Source organism: Ptiloglossa arizonensis, chromosome 12 (assembly GCF_051014685.1).
Source record: "Ptiloglossa arizonensis isolate GNS036 chromosome 12, iyPtiAriz1_principal, whole genome shotgun sequence".
Lineage (NCBI taxonomy): Eukaryota > Metazoa > Arthropoda > Insecta > Hymenoptera > Colletidae > Ptiloglossa > Ptiloglossa arizonensis.
The window spans coordinates 8,921,010-8,936,399 of NC_135059.1; the positions used below are offsets into that span (position 1 = coordinate 8,921,010).

The 15,390-nt window shown below is 43.8% G+C and overlaps 1 protein-coding gene and 1 long non-coding RNA gene across 2 annotated transcripts in view; one reads left to right on the forward strand and one right to left on the reverse strand.

Annotated features, from left to right (window-relative positions):
• The window catches only part of LOC143153315 (uncharacterized), a 22,964-nt gene extending 9,753 nt beyond the window's left edge, over positions 1 to 13,211 (forward strand). Inside the window, exon 3 of the long non-coding RNA XR_012993760.1 lies at positions 13,162 to 13,211. This is a non-coding gene — a long non-coding RNA (uncharacterized LOC143153315). The remainder of the gene's footprint in view (positions 1 to 13,161) is intronic.
• The window catches only part of LOC143153313 (uncharacterized), a 60,891-nt gene that overhangs the window by 10,820 nt on the left and 34,681 nt on the right, over positions 1 to 15,390 (reverse strand). The gene's annotated exons all lie outside the window — the stretch shown is intronic.

The window sequence follows — 15,390 nt, forward strand, 5'->3', positions numbered from 1 at the left end:
TTCGAACGAAGATTCTATTGTTTCGTCCTGCTTTATCTCATTTCTAAATGTAGCTACATTAATGCATCGTGCCAGTTTTCCATGCTTAAGGATGTTCACGATGTTTGTTTAAATATTAATTTGAATATTAAGTTCAAATATTATAATATTCGATAATTTGTCGACGTATTTGTTATTTTATGGTGGTACCGCTATCTGGTTGTCAGTGACCGTCGTGGCGTTCAAGGTGTTGATTCATTGTTAAGAAGAGTTTTGCTGGGTCATAAAAGACCCGGGTGTGGTACGACAAGGGTCAAAGATCGCGGTATTATTATGTAAGTATTCGTGCGAATGAAACGTGAGAATCTTTCGAGCGAAATAATCTCGTTGTGGCGAGCGAGTCCTTATCGATCACGATTAACGTCGATACGATTTCGGTCGAGTAAACAAAATTTGTGTGTATATCTCCGATAACCAAATTTCGTAGCTTCTCGCTTGTAAGTGCACGTACACGCGTAGAGAAGCAATTTCGTACGACGAAATCGAGGCAGCGCCATCCGAGTACTGGCGCGAGTAATTCGAATTCGAAGAATATTTTACCGTTCCAATTATCCGGATATCTTGCCACTCGAGTTTGTAGAGCCATGATGGACGATATCAGAGAAAATGCGATTCATTTCGTAACACGTACTCGAAAAATGCGATCTATTTCGTAACACTTGAAAAGATGCGATTCATTCCAAAACAGTACGGAGTATGGTGACCACGACGTCGAGATTCAAACGAAAAAGAAACTCAGTAGCGGATAAAAGCTACCCGAAGTAGCTTTTGTATTCAGTGAGCGAGTAGCGTTCTCGAGAAAGAAAGTCAGCAAGTAGCTAGACGTCGAGATTCGAACGAAAAAGAAGCTCAGTAGCGGATAAAAGCTACCCGAAGTAACTGAAGCTACCTGAAGTAGCTTTGGTATTCGTACAGTGACCGAGTAGCGTTCTCGAGAAAGAAAGTCGGCAAGTAGCGTAAAGACGCGGTTATCGAATGTCGTTACCGCTGGAGTTCTTTCGACTATTCGCGATCCAATCCACGTGAAGTGGAAACGAGGACCGGGTGAACTCGACGCGGGTTTCGGAACACCGAGGGAAGAAGTAGTCGGAAAGAAAATATTTAATTACGGGTGGATGGGGGTCGGTACATCGCGCTCTTTCGTTCGAAACAGCGTTGTCCGACTCGCCGAGTCGGCACGAAATCAATTGGTCGCTCAAGGCCACTTACCTCGCTGTGAATCGCCCCAGACGCGACCCCCCACTCCCGCGCCGCGAGCGGTTTGTCGTATCGTTCGCGCGACGAGGAACGCCTGCCCGTTCCCCCACCACCGCCACTCGACTGGCTGGCACGGAGTTTGCGCGAAGAGACGGGTGGGACTCCTACCTGTCGCGCTTTAAACGACACCGAATTTAACCTCTCAGCCCCCTAATTTTCCGAAGATCGACGCGATCCCAGGGGTAAGCGTGGATTTTTGCGGATAATGAAACGTAGATTCGGTCCCACGATACCGCCGCCACCGTGCACTGATTACGCAAAGAATTGCGCCGGATAATACCGATTTCCCATGTCGATACGTCACTCGTTAATGAGACGGTCTCGGTGTCGCCTCGAGGTTCTCCGAGGGAAAAGAGAAAGTACCGACCGTCCTCTGGAGACGAGAAAGGTGGGGGTTGCGGGTGGGGTGGGAGTAGCGGGTGGAGTGGGGGGCTTGACGATCGAGCGGCGACCGTTTCGACGGACAGATATCGTCGTTCCATTAAATGCGTCTATAGTTGGCCGTGTTAAGTGGATTTCGGTGGCAAGGTGCTATTTATAGCCGGGCACTCGCGCCCCGAGAATCATTTTATAGGAACACTCGCGCGTTGGAATAATTTTATAGCGATGCTGACATCTCGGCGAAGGAACCGATGCGTTATTTCCGACCGAGCTCGCCTACCATCGAAATTCGACCCTACCCCCACCTCCCGACTGTACGGTGTCCCTCTCGAAGCCTCCAAGTTATCGCCGTTAATTAACGCGCTGCACGATGCTCGGTGCAGCGCGCGCGTTACCGCGATGACGAATTTTCGATCGCTCCTCGCGGTTTCGAAACGCGCTCGCGTGCACTCGCGTAAATCTTGCGCCCCGGGATGCAAACGGGGTTCCGCCAAACGTTTTCGTGTACCCTGACCGCTAATTGAAACGTTCGATCCACGTTGCAAGCCGATAATCATCGCGAGCGGAACTAAATTAACCCCCTGCGGACAAGAATCTATAGACACGAAGACGGTTGCTAGGAGAGGATTCTTCGACCTTCCGTACGATCTTTTTTCGTAACGACTTCTATGATCTTTTAGGGATATTTTTATACGCGAGAGTCCGGTGTTCTCCGAGAATTGTTTTCGTATCGTTTCTCATTATTTTCGACGGATGGTTTCTGACCCGTATTTTCTTCTACGAACTCGGTGTAAGGGAGAAGTTCGAGGGCAGATATCTATTAGGTTGCTCGGAAAGTGATTTCGTTTTCCAAAATGGAGAATATATCATTTAATAAAATGTGTACTCACTCTGAAAAAATCGTGTTTCATTTTCATCAAAAAAAAAAAAAACGAAATGACTTCCCGAACAACCCAATAGTTTGATGTTTCAAGAATTCATCCTTTTTGGCACAATTTCTTGTAATTTTTCACAAATATTTTATATTATTTCATTTCTTACACGGATTCGATTTTTGCACACGATTTCTTGTAATTTCTCACGTGTATTTTGTATTATATTTTATTTCCAACACGAATGGATTTCGAGAGGGCGAAAATCCTTCTACTTAGGGCGACATCTACTCAATTATGATTCATTTGTTTCAGGGGATATCTCTTCGATGTTTCAAGAATTCATCAGTTTTGGCACCAATTTCTTGTAACTTTCCACAAATATTTTATATTATTTTATCTCTTACACGGATTTGATTTTTTCACAAAATTTCTTGTAATTTCTCACGTGTATTTAGTATTATATTTTATTTCCAACACGAATGGATTTCGAGGGCGAAAATCCTTCCACTTAGAGCGACATCGTTGCTTCGGGGCCAGACCGACGGTGTCGCCACCTTCGACGCAGCCATCTACCGGTAAATTGAAATTATTGGCGCGGCCCGCCGCGCATTACCGGCTCGTTAGCGAGCTATCGCGTTTGCGAGCTGGTCTGCCCACTTTTCCGTCGCTGTTCCACAACTTTTTTTCCGTGCCTCGATTCCGGGCGTACATTTACGGGCTCCCCGTTCGATGGGTCTCGATTTCAACGACTCTTCGAGAAAAGAAAAAGAAAAGAAAGAAATGGACGGAAAAGGAAGAACGGTGCACAGAGAAAGAGGGAGACGATGCTATCGGGAAATTATGATTCATTAAGGAGCAGATTCGGGACACGTTCGATGGCGTGTAATTTGCAATAGAAACGTGAACGAGTCGTTGAGAACCAGAACGGGAGAGAAGCCACCTGGCGGGTTAATTATTGATGGACTTTGAAATTCCTATTGAGAGATCGGGAACGCTTTTTATCGGGCTACCTTTCGCCAATGAGAACAAAGAACGATAAAGGCTCTTCTTCCCTATCGTGATTAATTTACCGCCTACTCCGACGGGGTACCCTGAGATCGAAATCGAAGCAGGAGTCGCGTACGACTGAGAACCAATTCCTAACAAATTTTCCGTGCACCGTCGGAATAAAGCCCGTCGCTGTTTGTTATCGCGAACTTCGCGCCGCTATCTCGATCGAACTTATCGCGCGGTTGGAAGTTAGATAACGGATAAAACGAGGATAGCGCCTCGAGTGTTGGCCAACATCGGTCCCGCGACTCTTGGAATCGAAGTTTGTCGTTCCTACTTCGTTTCACCGAGTTACACGCGGAAGCGTGCGTTACCGATACACCGAATGATTGATCTACTAGCGATACGATAACTTCGGTGGCACGTTCGTATCTAATCGAAATCGTTGCTGGCCACTCGTGGTTCAGCGCGACTAACCCTTTGCACTCGAAAGGCGACTCTCGGTCGCCAGAAATTTTACATAGTAACTCGCGTTACACTGTACCGTGAAGAATTGCAAGATTTCGTGTATGAATATTATATTTCGTAGAATGGAAAAAAAATGAAATTTACCCAATTACTTAGCAAATGGGATGAATGACAATTGGCTGTGCAGAATGGTAAGGATAAGTTTCTTTAGAATTGTATTGTAAATGTAAAAGTTTGTGAGTTTCTTTTCTTTGTTTTATATGTGTTTTATATATATATTTTTTCTCTTTTTTAATTGCAGAATCTGGAACACGGAATTTAGAATCTTTAGTTTCATATTCAGTTTCAAATGTAACAGAAGAAGACCGACCGAGCGAACCGCTATTATAATTTCTTCGTCCCAAAGCGTCGAAAAACACATAATGAGCTTCTCTCGAGCTTTCTCGGGCGTCCGGAACTTTACTTGTACTTCCCTTCGAGGTTCTTGACGCTTAAAACAGGATTTCCACCATCTATTTTTCTACTATCGCAACACGATAAAGAAATTCAAGTTTAGTCGAGGAATTATCGTATATGAAACGAAAATGCCTGAAAGTTTCTGCTCGAAAGTGGATTTTGCTGAGGAGGATCGAGGAACCATCGAACACGGAATTTAAAATTTCTAGTATCAAGTTCGCTTCTTAGGGTAACAAAAGAACAACCATATCAACTATTGAACGTTGCTTGTCTCAGTATGCCAGCTCATACTTTCCTTCGTTGTTCTTGACTCTTAGAAGAGGATTTCCATTATCTTTTCTAGTACCACAACACGATAAAGAAATTCAAGTTTAGTCAAAGAATTATCGCTTATAAAATGAAAATGCCTAGTACCAAGTTCGTTTCTAAGAGTAACAAAAGACTCATTATAGCAACTATTCAATGTTGCTCGTCTCAGCATACCCGCTCATACTTTCCTTCGTCGTTCTCGACTAATAAAAAACGATTTCCACTATCTTTCCTACTAACACAACACGATAAAGAAATTCCAGTTTAGTCAAGGAATTATCACTCACAAACTTAGTATCAAATCCGCTTCTAAGAGTAACAAAAACCAACCATATCAACTATTATTCAACGTTGTTTGTCTCAGCATACCCGCTCATACTTCCCTTCGTCGTTCTCGACTAATAAAAAACGATTTCCACTATCTTTCCTACTAACACAACACGATAAAGAAATTCCAGTTTAGTCAAGGAATTATCACTCACAAACTTAGTATCAAATCCGCTTCTAAGAATAACAAAAGACCAACCATATCAACAATTATTCAACATTATTCGTCTCAACGTACCCGCTCATCATACTTTCCATCGACCCCGTCCTCAATTTGTCCCACGAGCGCGAGCGCGCGCGCGCGCATCTACCCTCGAGACTCGTCTCGGCCGAAAGGAGCAGAACGAGTCGTAGAACGTCGGATAAATCGATTTCTTCCAGAGTCGGTCGTCAGCCCCCAGTTGCGTTGGTCGGTGTCTGATGGCAATGTCATCCCAAAAGCAACCGTGTAGCTTCGTTGGTCCTCGTCCTCGTCCTCCTCGTCGCGAGCTTTTTCTCTCCCGTCGAGACGAATTAACGCTTCGAAGCGCTCTTCTTCTTCGGTCGAAACAACGCGCGCCGCCCGAAAACCACTCGGCCCGCAACCAACAGCGACAGCGAGGCCGCGTAATTAGCATATAATTCGCGTAGGAAATACGAAAATTTCATCCGGGGACGTCTGCCGCGTCACTCGTGAATCGCGCGCGCGGATTCTACGAGAAGGAAGAATATCGCTCGGGCTGGCTGTACGGGCCCTTCAAAGTTCATCAGCCGCTCGAAAACTCGGCGTTCTCATAGAGGGAGGCCGGATGATGAAAATTCCTCCTTGCGTTTGCCCCTTTTCGAGAATCCTTTTCGTCGGTTACGTTGCATCGTGCTTCTTTTTCACCGCGGGAAACCGACAGATTCACCACCGACGGACGGGTTCTCCTAATTAAGTATAATAACCCATCCGCGCGCCTCTGTAATCAAAGGATCCACCCTCCACGCCCCTGCGGAACCACCCACTCACCCCCCACCACTTTTCTTCTCGCTCGACTGCCTCGAAGAACCCGGGTGTTCGCAGGCGATTCCGCGTGCATTTCGAACGCGATCGAACCACGTGAATGGTGGGTGTATATACTTGTAGAAAGGGGTGTGTATTTACTGTAGAAAGGGGTGTGTATATACTGTAGAAAGGGGTGTGTGTATGTATATATATGTATAAGTATTTTCATCGAGCAGATTCACGGAGAAAATCCACCGTGAGTTATCCATCGATTTCTGTGTCTCGAGAGCGCGAGTTCCGGATCGCTAGACTTTTATCGAGGTGTCTACGAGTCGAGCGACGAACGAGTCGCGAATCAGTGACAAATCGAGAGGCGTTCAGCTCGCCCTTTCGCCAACATTTTCAATCGACCTTGCAATTCGAAGATCAGTGAAACGAATTAAATTCGATCGAACTTTTTACTCGTGTACTTTCGGTTTCTTCGCGTTCGGTTTTTGTTTATTCGAGGAGAACGGTGGTCGTTCGGAAATGGTGAACGAGCAGAAATTTGAAATTACGTACGGTAAAGTGGTGGCTAGTTTTTGATAAATATAGAGTGACCACTGAAAGACTAAATAGTTTTTAAGAATATTTTTTTATGCTAGATATGCTTGGAGAATATTTTTTTAAGGTTAAATAGCTTTTGAGAATTTTTTTTTTGAGACTAAATATCTTTCAAGGATATTAATCAAAGTTGTGTATCTTTTAAAAATATTTTTCAAGACTAAGTATCTTTTTAGAAAAGTTTTTTAAATTGGCAACGTCTCTCACAGCTATTCGTCACCAAACACTTACGTTTGAAAAATCGTATCACATTGTACGGTGCTAATAATTACTGAAGAAGATTATTCTAAAATATACTAATAAGTATTGCGAATATATTGACTTCTTCTCCAATTCGGTTAATTTTAAATTTCAAATTTTCCACGGTATACATTCTTACGATTAATCTGTAATTTTCTTTCCATTCTAAACGGTTTACCTCGTTAATATATACATAAATAAATAAATAAATAAATAAATGAACGAATAAATGAATAAATACATAAATAATTAAATATTCTTCTTGTTCTTTATCCAAATTTCGAGCAATGTTTCTCCTCTCGAAGACGTTAACTTACGAACGAACCCAATCTCTCGGTAACTAAATTGTTTCACATTCTCTAAGTCTACTCAATTTTCGCTATATTAGCGAGAAAAAATATTCAACATCGCCAATTTTTCGAAAACGAACAAGCTATGACTTTTTTCAATTCTTCGGTCTTTCAGTGGTCAGCCTTTCGAAAACTAACCTCAAAATCGAAGAGATAATTGGTCCGAAACTCAAGATTCTCTCGTACCTCGATAAAGCACTCAATGAAAGTTTTTTATTTCAGACGAAAACTCAAGATTCTCCCGTACCTCGATAAAGCACTCGTCGAAAATTTTTCATTCCGGACGAAAACCCAAGATTCTCCCGTACCTCGATAAAGCACTCGTCGAAAATTTTTCATTCCGAACGAAAACCCAAGATTCTCCCGTACCTCGATAAAGCGCTCGATGAAAGTTCTTTTGTTTCGGTGGAGCAAAAATTCGAAAAGGAACCTCTCTCGGTCGACGAGGCGCTTCGAATCCGCTCCGCGGATTGTTCGTACCACCCCCCACCTCCCTGGATCTACGTTTTCGTTGGAAACAGAGCGAGAAACCATCCGAGAACAAGAATCTCTCCGTTCTGTCTCCGTCAGAATCCAGGCCAACGGTTCCCCTATTATTTCGAAGAAACCGACGAACGGTTTTTTCTCCCTTTTCGTTAACCAGTTCGCGTACCTGGCAACGGTGGGAAAAGACGATTGGAGGTTATGTGCGCGCGTGCGTGCGCGCGCACTCGCTCCTCCATCGCTCGGAAGTCGTTTCGTTGACGGGGTCGGAGGTGACAGCGGTCCAAAGGGTCACGAAATGCTAATGAAGGGGCCATTGTATTCGAACCGGTGCGTTATTATGTCGCCGGTGGCGCGTGTTTTTTTTTCGCTGAAAATTAACGCGCGAATCTAGAGTTTACAACGCGCGGCGAGGCGTAAAAATAATTTCGGAACGCGATTCATTTTCCGAATAATTTTCGGTGCAGTTTAACGAGTTTGTCTTGAATCGAGGTACACTCCACCAATTTGAAAAGAGACTATTCTCCCTCGTTTATTCGAGCTGTTCATTCGGAAATAAAGTTCATTCACGATGCAACTGAAAAAGATGCAACTTGCGAATCTGAACGGTGTACCGAATTGTTTTATCGATCGATCGCGAAGCAAAGTTCATTCACTGTGGTGAAAGTGTGGTTAGAAGAAACGCAACTGGTGAATTTTTCGCCAACTTACTTTATGGTCGTTAATCGAGCTTCGCAAGCTTTCGAATTGTGTCGCTATTGGGGTGAATGAGTAGCTTTCGGAAATATTAATAGCAAAATTGTCAAAAAAGTCATTCTACTCGTTGGTAATTTCTTTTCAAAATTACTCAATTAATAATTGCGTTCTATACGGTGTTAATTCTCGAAATAGAGAAATAATTATATTCGTAAATTAATTCTTCCCCCTTCTACTTTCGAAGATACATACGAAAACGATAGAGATAGAGATACGTTCACTGTCGATCCAATGTTCAAAATTGTAAATTCCTTCTTATTGAATTCGGTTCGATAAGTTCCACCACGATCCTTTACGATTCTTCGCGAACATAATCGGTGTACCGATCGAATTAGAAAAAGAATTCGTTCCTCGTGTATTTGAATGTTTCTCGAAACTAATTAAAATCGAGCCTCGACACGGTCGCAATTACGATGAGTACTGTCGCTCGTGGAATGTATCGAAATAAAATTTTTCAATTTAATTAGCGTCGCCTAGAAGTCGGTAAACATTGTTCAGGGTCGAAGACCGACGCGTGTCTCTACCCTCGTCAATTGTATATGTCGGAACTCGTTCAAACAACGGTCGCGAGGTTCGTTTGTTCCATGGCGGATAATGGAGAGCACGAAAACGAGCGGAATCGAGAATAACTATCGCGAAGTTACTGTAACAACCATCGTCGAACAGGTAACAATACTAACAAGAATCCGGGGAGTTCATACTTCCCCCGTGAACGGAAACCGCTGCTTTGTTCTTTGTTCTAGAACAGTGAATCTTTCGTTTTTCTTTTATTTAAACTTTCTTCGCGGTAGTTCTAGCGCCTGACCCAGTCCACGGGAAACGTGGTTAGTCGTTAATTTCCGGAAATATAGCGTAGAATATCTATAATTAAGTTTCGACAAACCGACCATTCCGGGATATTTGTTTTTGCGCGATTCGAGCGCCCTCGCGGGAGAAACTGCGCGTGGGTCCGAACGGACCCGTAATTTGACAAAGCTTCCGCAAGTATTTTGCAGTCAAATATACAGATATACGTGTTGAGCACTGTAGTAATCATCGATGATTGAATTTATGTTCCTCTGAAACGTTTACAAGGAATAAACACTAATGTTTGTAAACTTTTAACTAACATTACTTGAAGTATACAAGGAACGAACCTTAACGTTCGTTAATTTCTAAGTAACGTCACTTGAAGTTTACAAGGAACGAACTCTAATATTCACAAACTTTTAAATAACGTTACTATCGTTAACGAACTATAAAATAACAAATACACCGATGCACTATCTATTTTCCACTTTTCCACGGCAATCAACCTGTCAAAATGTCACCGTGTAAGAAGTTTATCACAGAAAATAAAAGTGTATTATTACAAAGATAGCACAAGATACACAAAGACTTTTTTGCATCGTTAAATTCCAAGAAACTCGTTCCGCCATTTTGAACAAAGATTCTATTAATTTATCGTATTTCTCATCACTTCTACGAACAGTCGTACCGACATTATTAACATTATACTCGACAGGTTAAACCGTGTATTCGAACGCAGAATACTTTGCTGAAGCTTTGTCGAGTTACCGGGTCCGTTTGGACCCACGCGTAGTTTCTCCTGTGAGGGCGCTCGAGTCGCGGGCAATCGAACTATACGAAACTCTGGGTCGGAAAATACCCAGACACAACGAATCGAAGTTCCCCTCATCGTCTTTATGCGTTTCGTTTCGATCCAAGATCGAGGTACCCTCGAAAAAGAAATCTGCCCAGCTTGAATCCCCTGTCTCACCCGCCGATAAGTCAGCGGTGCCGTGCGTTCATTTGTATATTCATTTTTCCCGCGGCCGACGTAAGTGAAATGCTAATCTCGGAATCTGAAATTATAATTTTCCCCGGATACGCTAATACGCAGAAACGGAGCCGCGCGCGGACTTTCGTGCTTTATTTCTCCGTTTGAAACGCGCGTACCCTTGATTTCTAGTCGCGCGGAACACCGGGGTCGAATTAAAATTTCAAATGATAATCCGCGCCCCCGAAATCGAGACCGAAAATCTCGAGCGCGAGATTATTTCGCGAACCTGGCTCGCTCGCTCGTTCACTCGTGAAAACAACGCGCGTTGTGCGCGCGCCTTGACCTTGGACGAATTGCCTCGATATTTGTCATCACGAACAAGACCACGAGGTCCATGGAGAACATAACCTAAACACGAGGGTCGTTAATCGCTTAACGACGAGCTCCATATGCTATAGATTGCCATTTCTTCGTTTGTTGATTACCTCTATACTGTTGTATAAATATTGTATATCAACTTCCATATATTGTAGGTTTAGAGATCGTTGGATTCCGATCGGTTTTTAATCGACTTCGGAACAAAGAACGTTTAACACATTCCGTGCCGGATTATTGGTTAGTTCCTACTAATTATATTTTGTTCACTATTATAAATACTATACGGTTTACAATATTTATAATAGTGAAAAAAATATTATACTTGATTATACTTTTTTCACTATTATAAATACTACACGGTTTACAATATTTATAATAGTGAAAAAAATATTATACTTGCTCGCTGGAAAGTTAAGATGGCGCCATACGTTCCACTCGAAAGAATAACGTCAATTTGTATCGATAATCGACCCTTATGTCGAGATTCCGTTTGTTACGCGTTCTCCGCGACGAGTTTGCTCGTGTGATCACACCGCGGCGCCACTGTCGTTGACTATTTACTGCTTGCGAAATTTTTCTGTGGAAATCGCGAGCTTCAGAGAGAAAAAAACCACGCCTCCCTCTCCGCTATTGAACGCGGAATACGTTTTTAAAGCTGTCGTTAAAATAGAATAAAAAAAAAAAGGAAAAAAAGAATAAACGCAAAATCGGAGCACAAAATAAACGAGAGCATAAAAGAGAGGCAGAGTGCGCGCGAAACAAAGACTGTAGCGGCGAAAAAAAAAGGAGGAGGAAAAAAATTGGATAGCCGATTTTACGGTTTGTGTGAAATATTAAAGCCACCCCTTCTCCACGCACGCCCACTGCCATCTCTTCACTCCGCCCTGTTCCCTCCCCCCACGATGATTTTGTCAGTCGACGGTCGCTTCGCGGAAAAATGGCGTACGCGATCCAACTCGGCTCGATGGAGGCTTTATCCTTTTGTATATCGATATTAAAAGGCCGCCTCTCCCGCGAAGAATTTACCTTTTCGGTCCGAAGTTTACCCGCACACACGCCGGACGATTATTATGTTTCCCAAGTAAACAGCGATATTAGCTTGTCGGCGCATGCAAATATTGCTTCCCGCGGAAGAAATGAGATTTTACGCAGAACTTTTTAAAAGCCCCGAAATTACGACGGAAAATTGAAACGGTACAGGTGGATGGGCGTGGGTGGGGGCGTAGGCGTAGCGGGTGGACCAGGAGTGGGGGATCGGTAGCACGTAGTGGTGGGATTGCCGATTCACACGTCACCTTGAGACTCAATTTTTCTCACGAGCATCTTTCAACGATTCGGGGCCCGTTCACGGCGGTTGGAACTCGCCGCGGAATAAAACGAAATACATGTATATAGTTGTTCATCGATTGTCGATTTCGTCGTTAACGCGTTGAGTGGCATGGTGGTCACTAGTGACCGGCACCACCTTGAACTTAAAACGTTTCTCTGAAGCGTTTACAAGGATTGAACTCTACGACCAAATGCGATGTTGTCAAACATTACTAACCTGGTTACGACCAAATGTGACGTTGTCAAACGTTATCAATCCAGTCACGATTAAATGTGACGTTTTCAAACATTATCAATCTAATCACGAGCAAATACGACGTTGTCAAACAGTACCAATCTGATCAGGACCAATTTGGATACGATCAAATGTGACGTTGTCAAACATTACCAATCTGGTCACAATTAATTTGCACACGACCAATCAGAACACAACCATAGATTATCCTTTATTTCTTTTTCCTCGTGGTGATCGATCCGTTAAATTTGTCGCTGCACGACGTTCAGTCAGTACTTGGGATTCTCGTATGATTGATCATCGCGATTGCAGGCTGTTTTTTCACGGTTTTATCGACATGGTTCTTCTGGAGGGGGACGTGTAAATTTTCCAACTAGGTTGGAAAATTGTTGCACCCACCGACCGAGAAATGGGTGTACACGTGCGAGTGTTTGCCCGACCGCGTGCAACAGCGCGTCGCCTGACAAATATTCGGAAAGCCACGCGAAACGACAAATTAAGCAAACATTTGTTCATCTCGCGATTGGGGAGTGCAGGGGGCGCCACAGAAAACGCAGCTCTCGATTAAATCCTCGTGCATCCTGCTCGCGACAAATACAAAGCGATTCTCTCGTCAGTAGATACTAAAAAGGAGCGTTGTCTTATCTTCTTTCTATCATACAGAGGTCTGCAGTACCACCAATCGCTGACACATCAACGACACCGATGTCTTCATCGACAAATCACTACAGGGTGACTAAGAATCATTGCAGATCAAATTATTACCAACACTCTGAAACTACTTATCCGAAGTTTGGTAAAAAATGGAATTGAAAATGTACATTAACGTCTAATAATTATTTTAAAGCTTTCATAATAAAAAAAAAATAAACCTGTCAGTAGTCGCGCCATTCTTCCCATCGATAATTCCCTGAACACATCCCTATGTGTATTTGATATTTTTTCGATTGTTTTAGAGCGTAGATTCATCCCCTGAAGTATGGACGTGCATTTAGAAATCATCCTCTATAAGATGGCGCGATGTTTAACAACCAAAACTCAAGCGCATCGAGGCACCAGAAGGATGCTTCGAACATTTTCTTCAATTCTCCCAAACTTGAAAGTTAAGTAAGACATACAATCGTACGAGATTTTCCTTTCTTCTGATTCCTCTGTACACAAACACAGGACTATCGTCGTGATGTATAAACACCTTTGGAGTCCACCAATGAGAAGAATCACCCTGCACAAACCAGCCCTGGGCGCAAGTGATACGTGCCACGAAAGACGGGCTTCCCGCGAGGTTGGAACGTGTACTGAGTGCAGATCGCCAGCGGAGACAGCGTACTCGGTCGCGTGAGTTGCTCGTGCAGCTCGAAGGGATCGCTCGTTACGTATGCAAATTCCCAGCGACCAGACGCGTCGACCGCGTGCTGACACTCTTGACCCCATATTCGTCGTTTCCGGGGGTGGGTGGAAGGGGTTGGGTACATATCTCGATGACCCCGTGGCGTTACCGCGCGATGCATTCGGACACCGAAGGATCGGTTCGCCGCGAGCTTCGTCGACCGATGTGCCTCGCCTAATTAATTCCATCGTTGTCGGTATATTTAGAAACACGACGGGAAGTCGGCCGCGAACTCCCCGGGCAGGAGTTCAAATATTCAAATATTAGAATTTGAAATTGAAACTCGATCGCGTCGGTCGCGATCCATCAAGGGGGACAAGGATGGCAGTTTGCGCGAAGAAATAAGTGGAAGCAGTCGGTTATAAATCGGTAACATCCCGATCTGGTATATCGACGATGTACCCGTGTGGGTATGCGAGGATAAGGGTGTGTGCGTGTCGTGTTCGTAAGAATAACCTCTATTGCAAACACGTGCGTACAGAACTGTAGCAAATCGATAAAGTAAAACGGTAAATATATTGGGTTGTTCGGAAAGTTATTTCGTTTTTTTCTTTTTGGTGAAAATGAAACAGGAATTTTTTAGAGTGTGTAAACATTTTATCAAACTACATGTTCTCCGTTTTGGAAAACGAAATGACTTTCCGAACAACTCAATATATGTGTATAATATTCGATGTATATAAAATTATAACGCATAAAGTAAAAGGTATCGGTTCGATCGACGTTTCATGCGAAGTTCACCGACGAGATCTATCTTCTTCGAGCTGAACCGTGTATAGATTTTCACTTACAGTGTGTACGATACCACCACCACAACCGTTCATTCTCGGTTCGCGGAACGAATGAGAAAATAAAAGAGTCGGTAAATAGAACATCGGTGCGTTTAATGGGTTAATAGGGTGACTTTCCCGCCACCGGGCATTATCTGTTTCCACTCGATTAGGGATTCAACCGTGGTTCCCGTATATGCAAATTCGCTCGATTTGCGCCGCGAGGACGGAGATTTTTCATCGAAACGGTGCGCTCGATGTATATGTATAATTAACCGATTCGTTCGCGGCATCGTATTACCGCTACCGTGGATCAGAGTGGGGGAAGGTAGTGGGCGGAGTTACGCGGAGTGGGGAGAGGGGGCGTTTCAGTGAAAGTTGCCGCGTTCGGCTAGACGAATGACTGGAAATGACGGTCTACGTAAGGTCGGGTTAATTACAATTGATGAAGCACGCGGTGACCGGCGGGAAAGAACTTTGTTCAACCGAGAACACGGCTCTTCGGTTCGTTGAGTCGTGAGTAATCCGCGTTGACGTTGCAGTTGACAGTCGGTCCGTAGGAAACGTCCGACGAGGAAATTGCTGCAATATATATGTATATATATATACATAGACCGGAAAGTGACACCAGACGGGAAGAATATCCCGCGAAACTGATCGGGAATATCCGAGACGTTTTCGTCTGTGGAATCTGGTCAATGTCGTCTTCGCAGAACGTTTCCTAGACATTCTTTCGTAGGAACATCCATATAGGGGCGCGCGGGGATGAAACGCGAGCCATCGGACATCGTCGTCTCGTAAAACCGTCTCGATTCGTCCCTTGAAGGGTCGTGTCTGCAGATTTCCGATTTTTATTTCAATCTTGGAGCATACTTAAGCTCCACTCGCACACGTCTTATTCGTGCTTATCGATTACGCACTGTATTATTCGAATCGCTGCACAGTGCTCCGACTGATGCTAATTAACCGTGAAAAATTCATAACTTAATTTCGCAAGAAACTAATGGTCACCTAGTGGTCATTTTGAG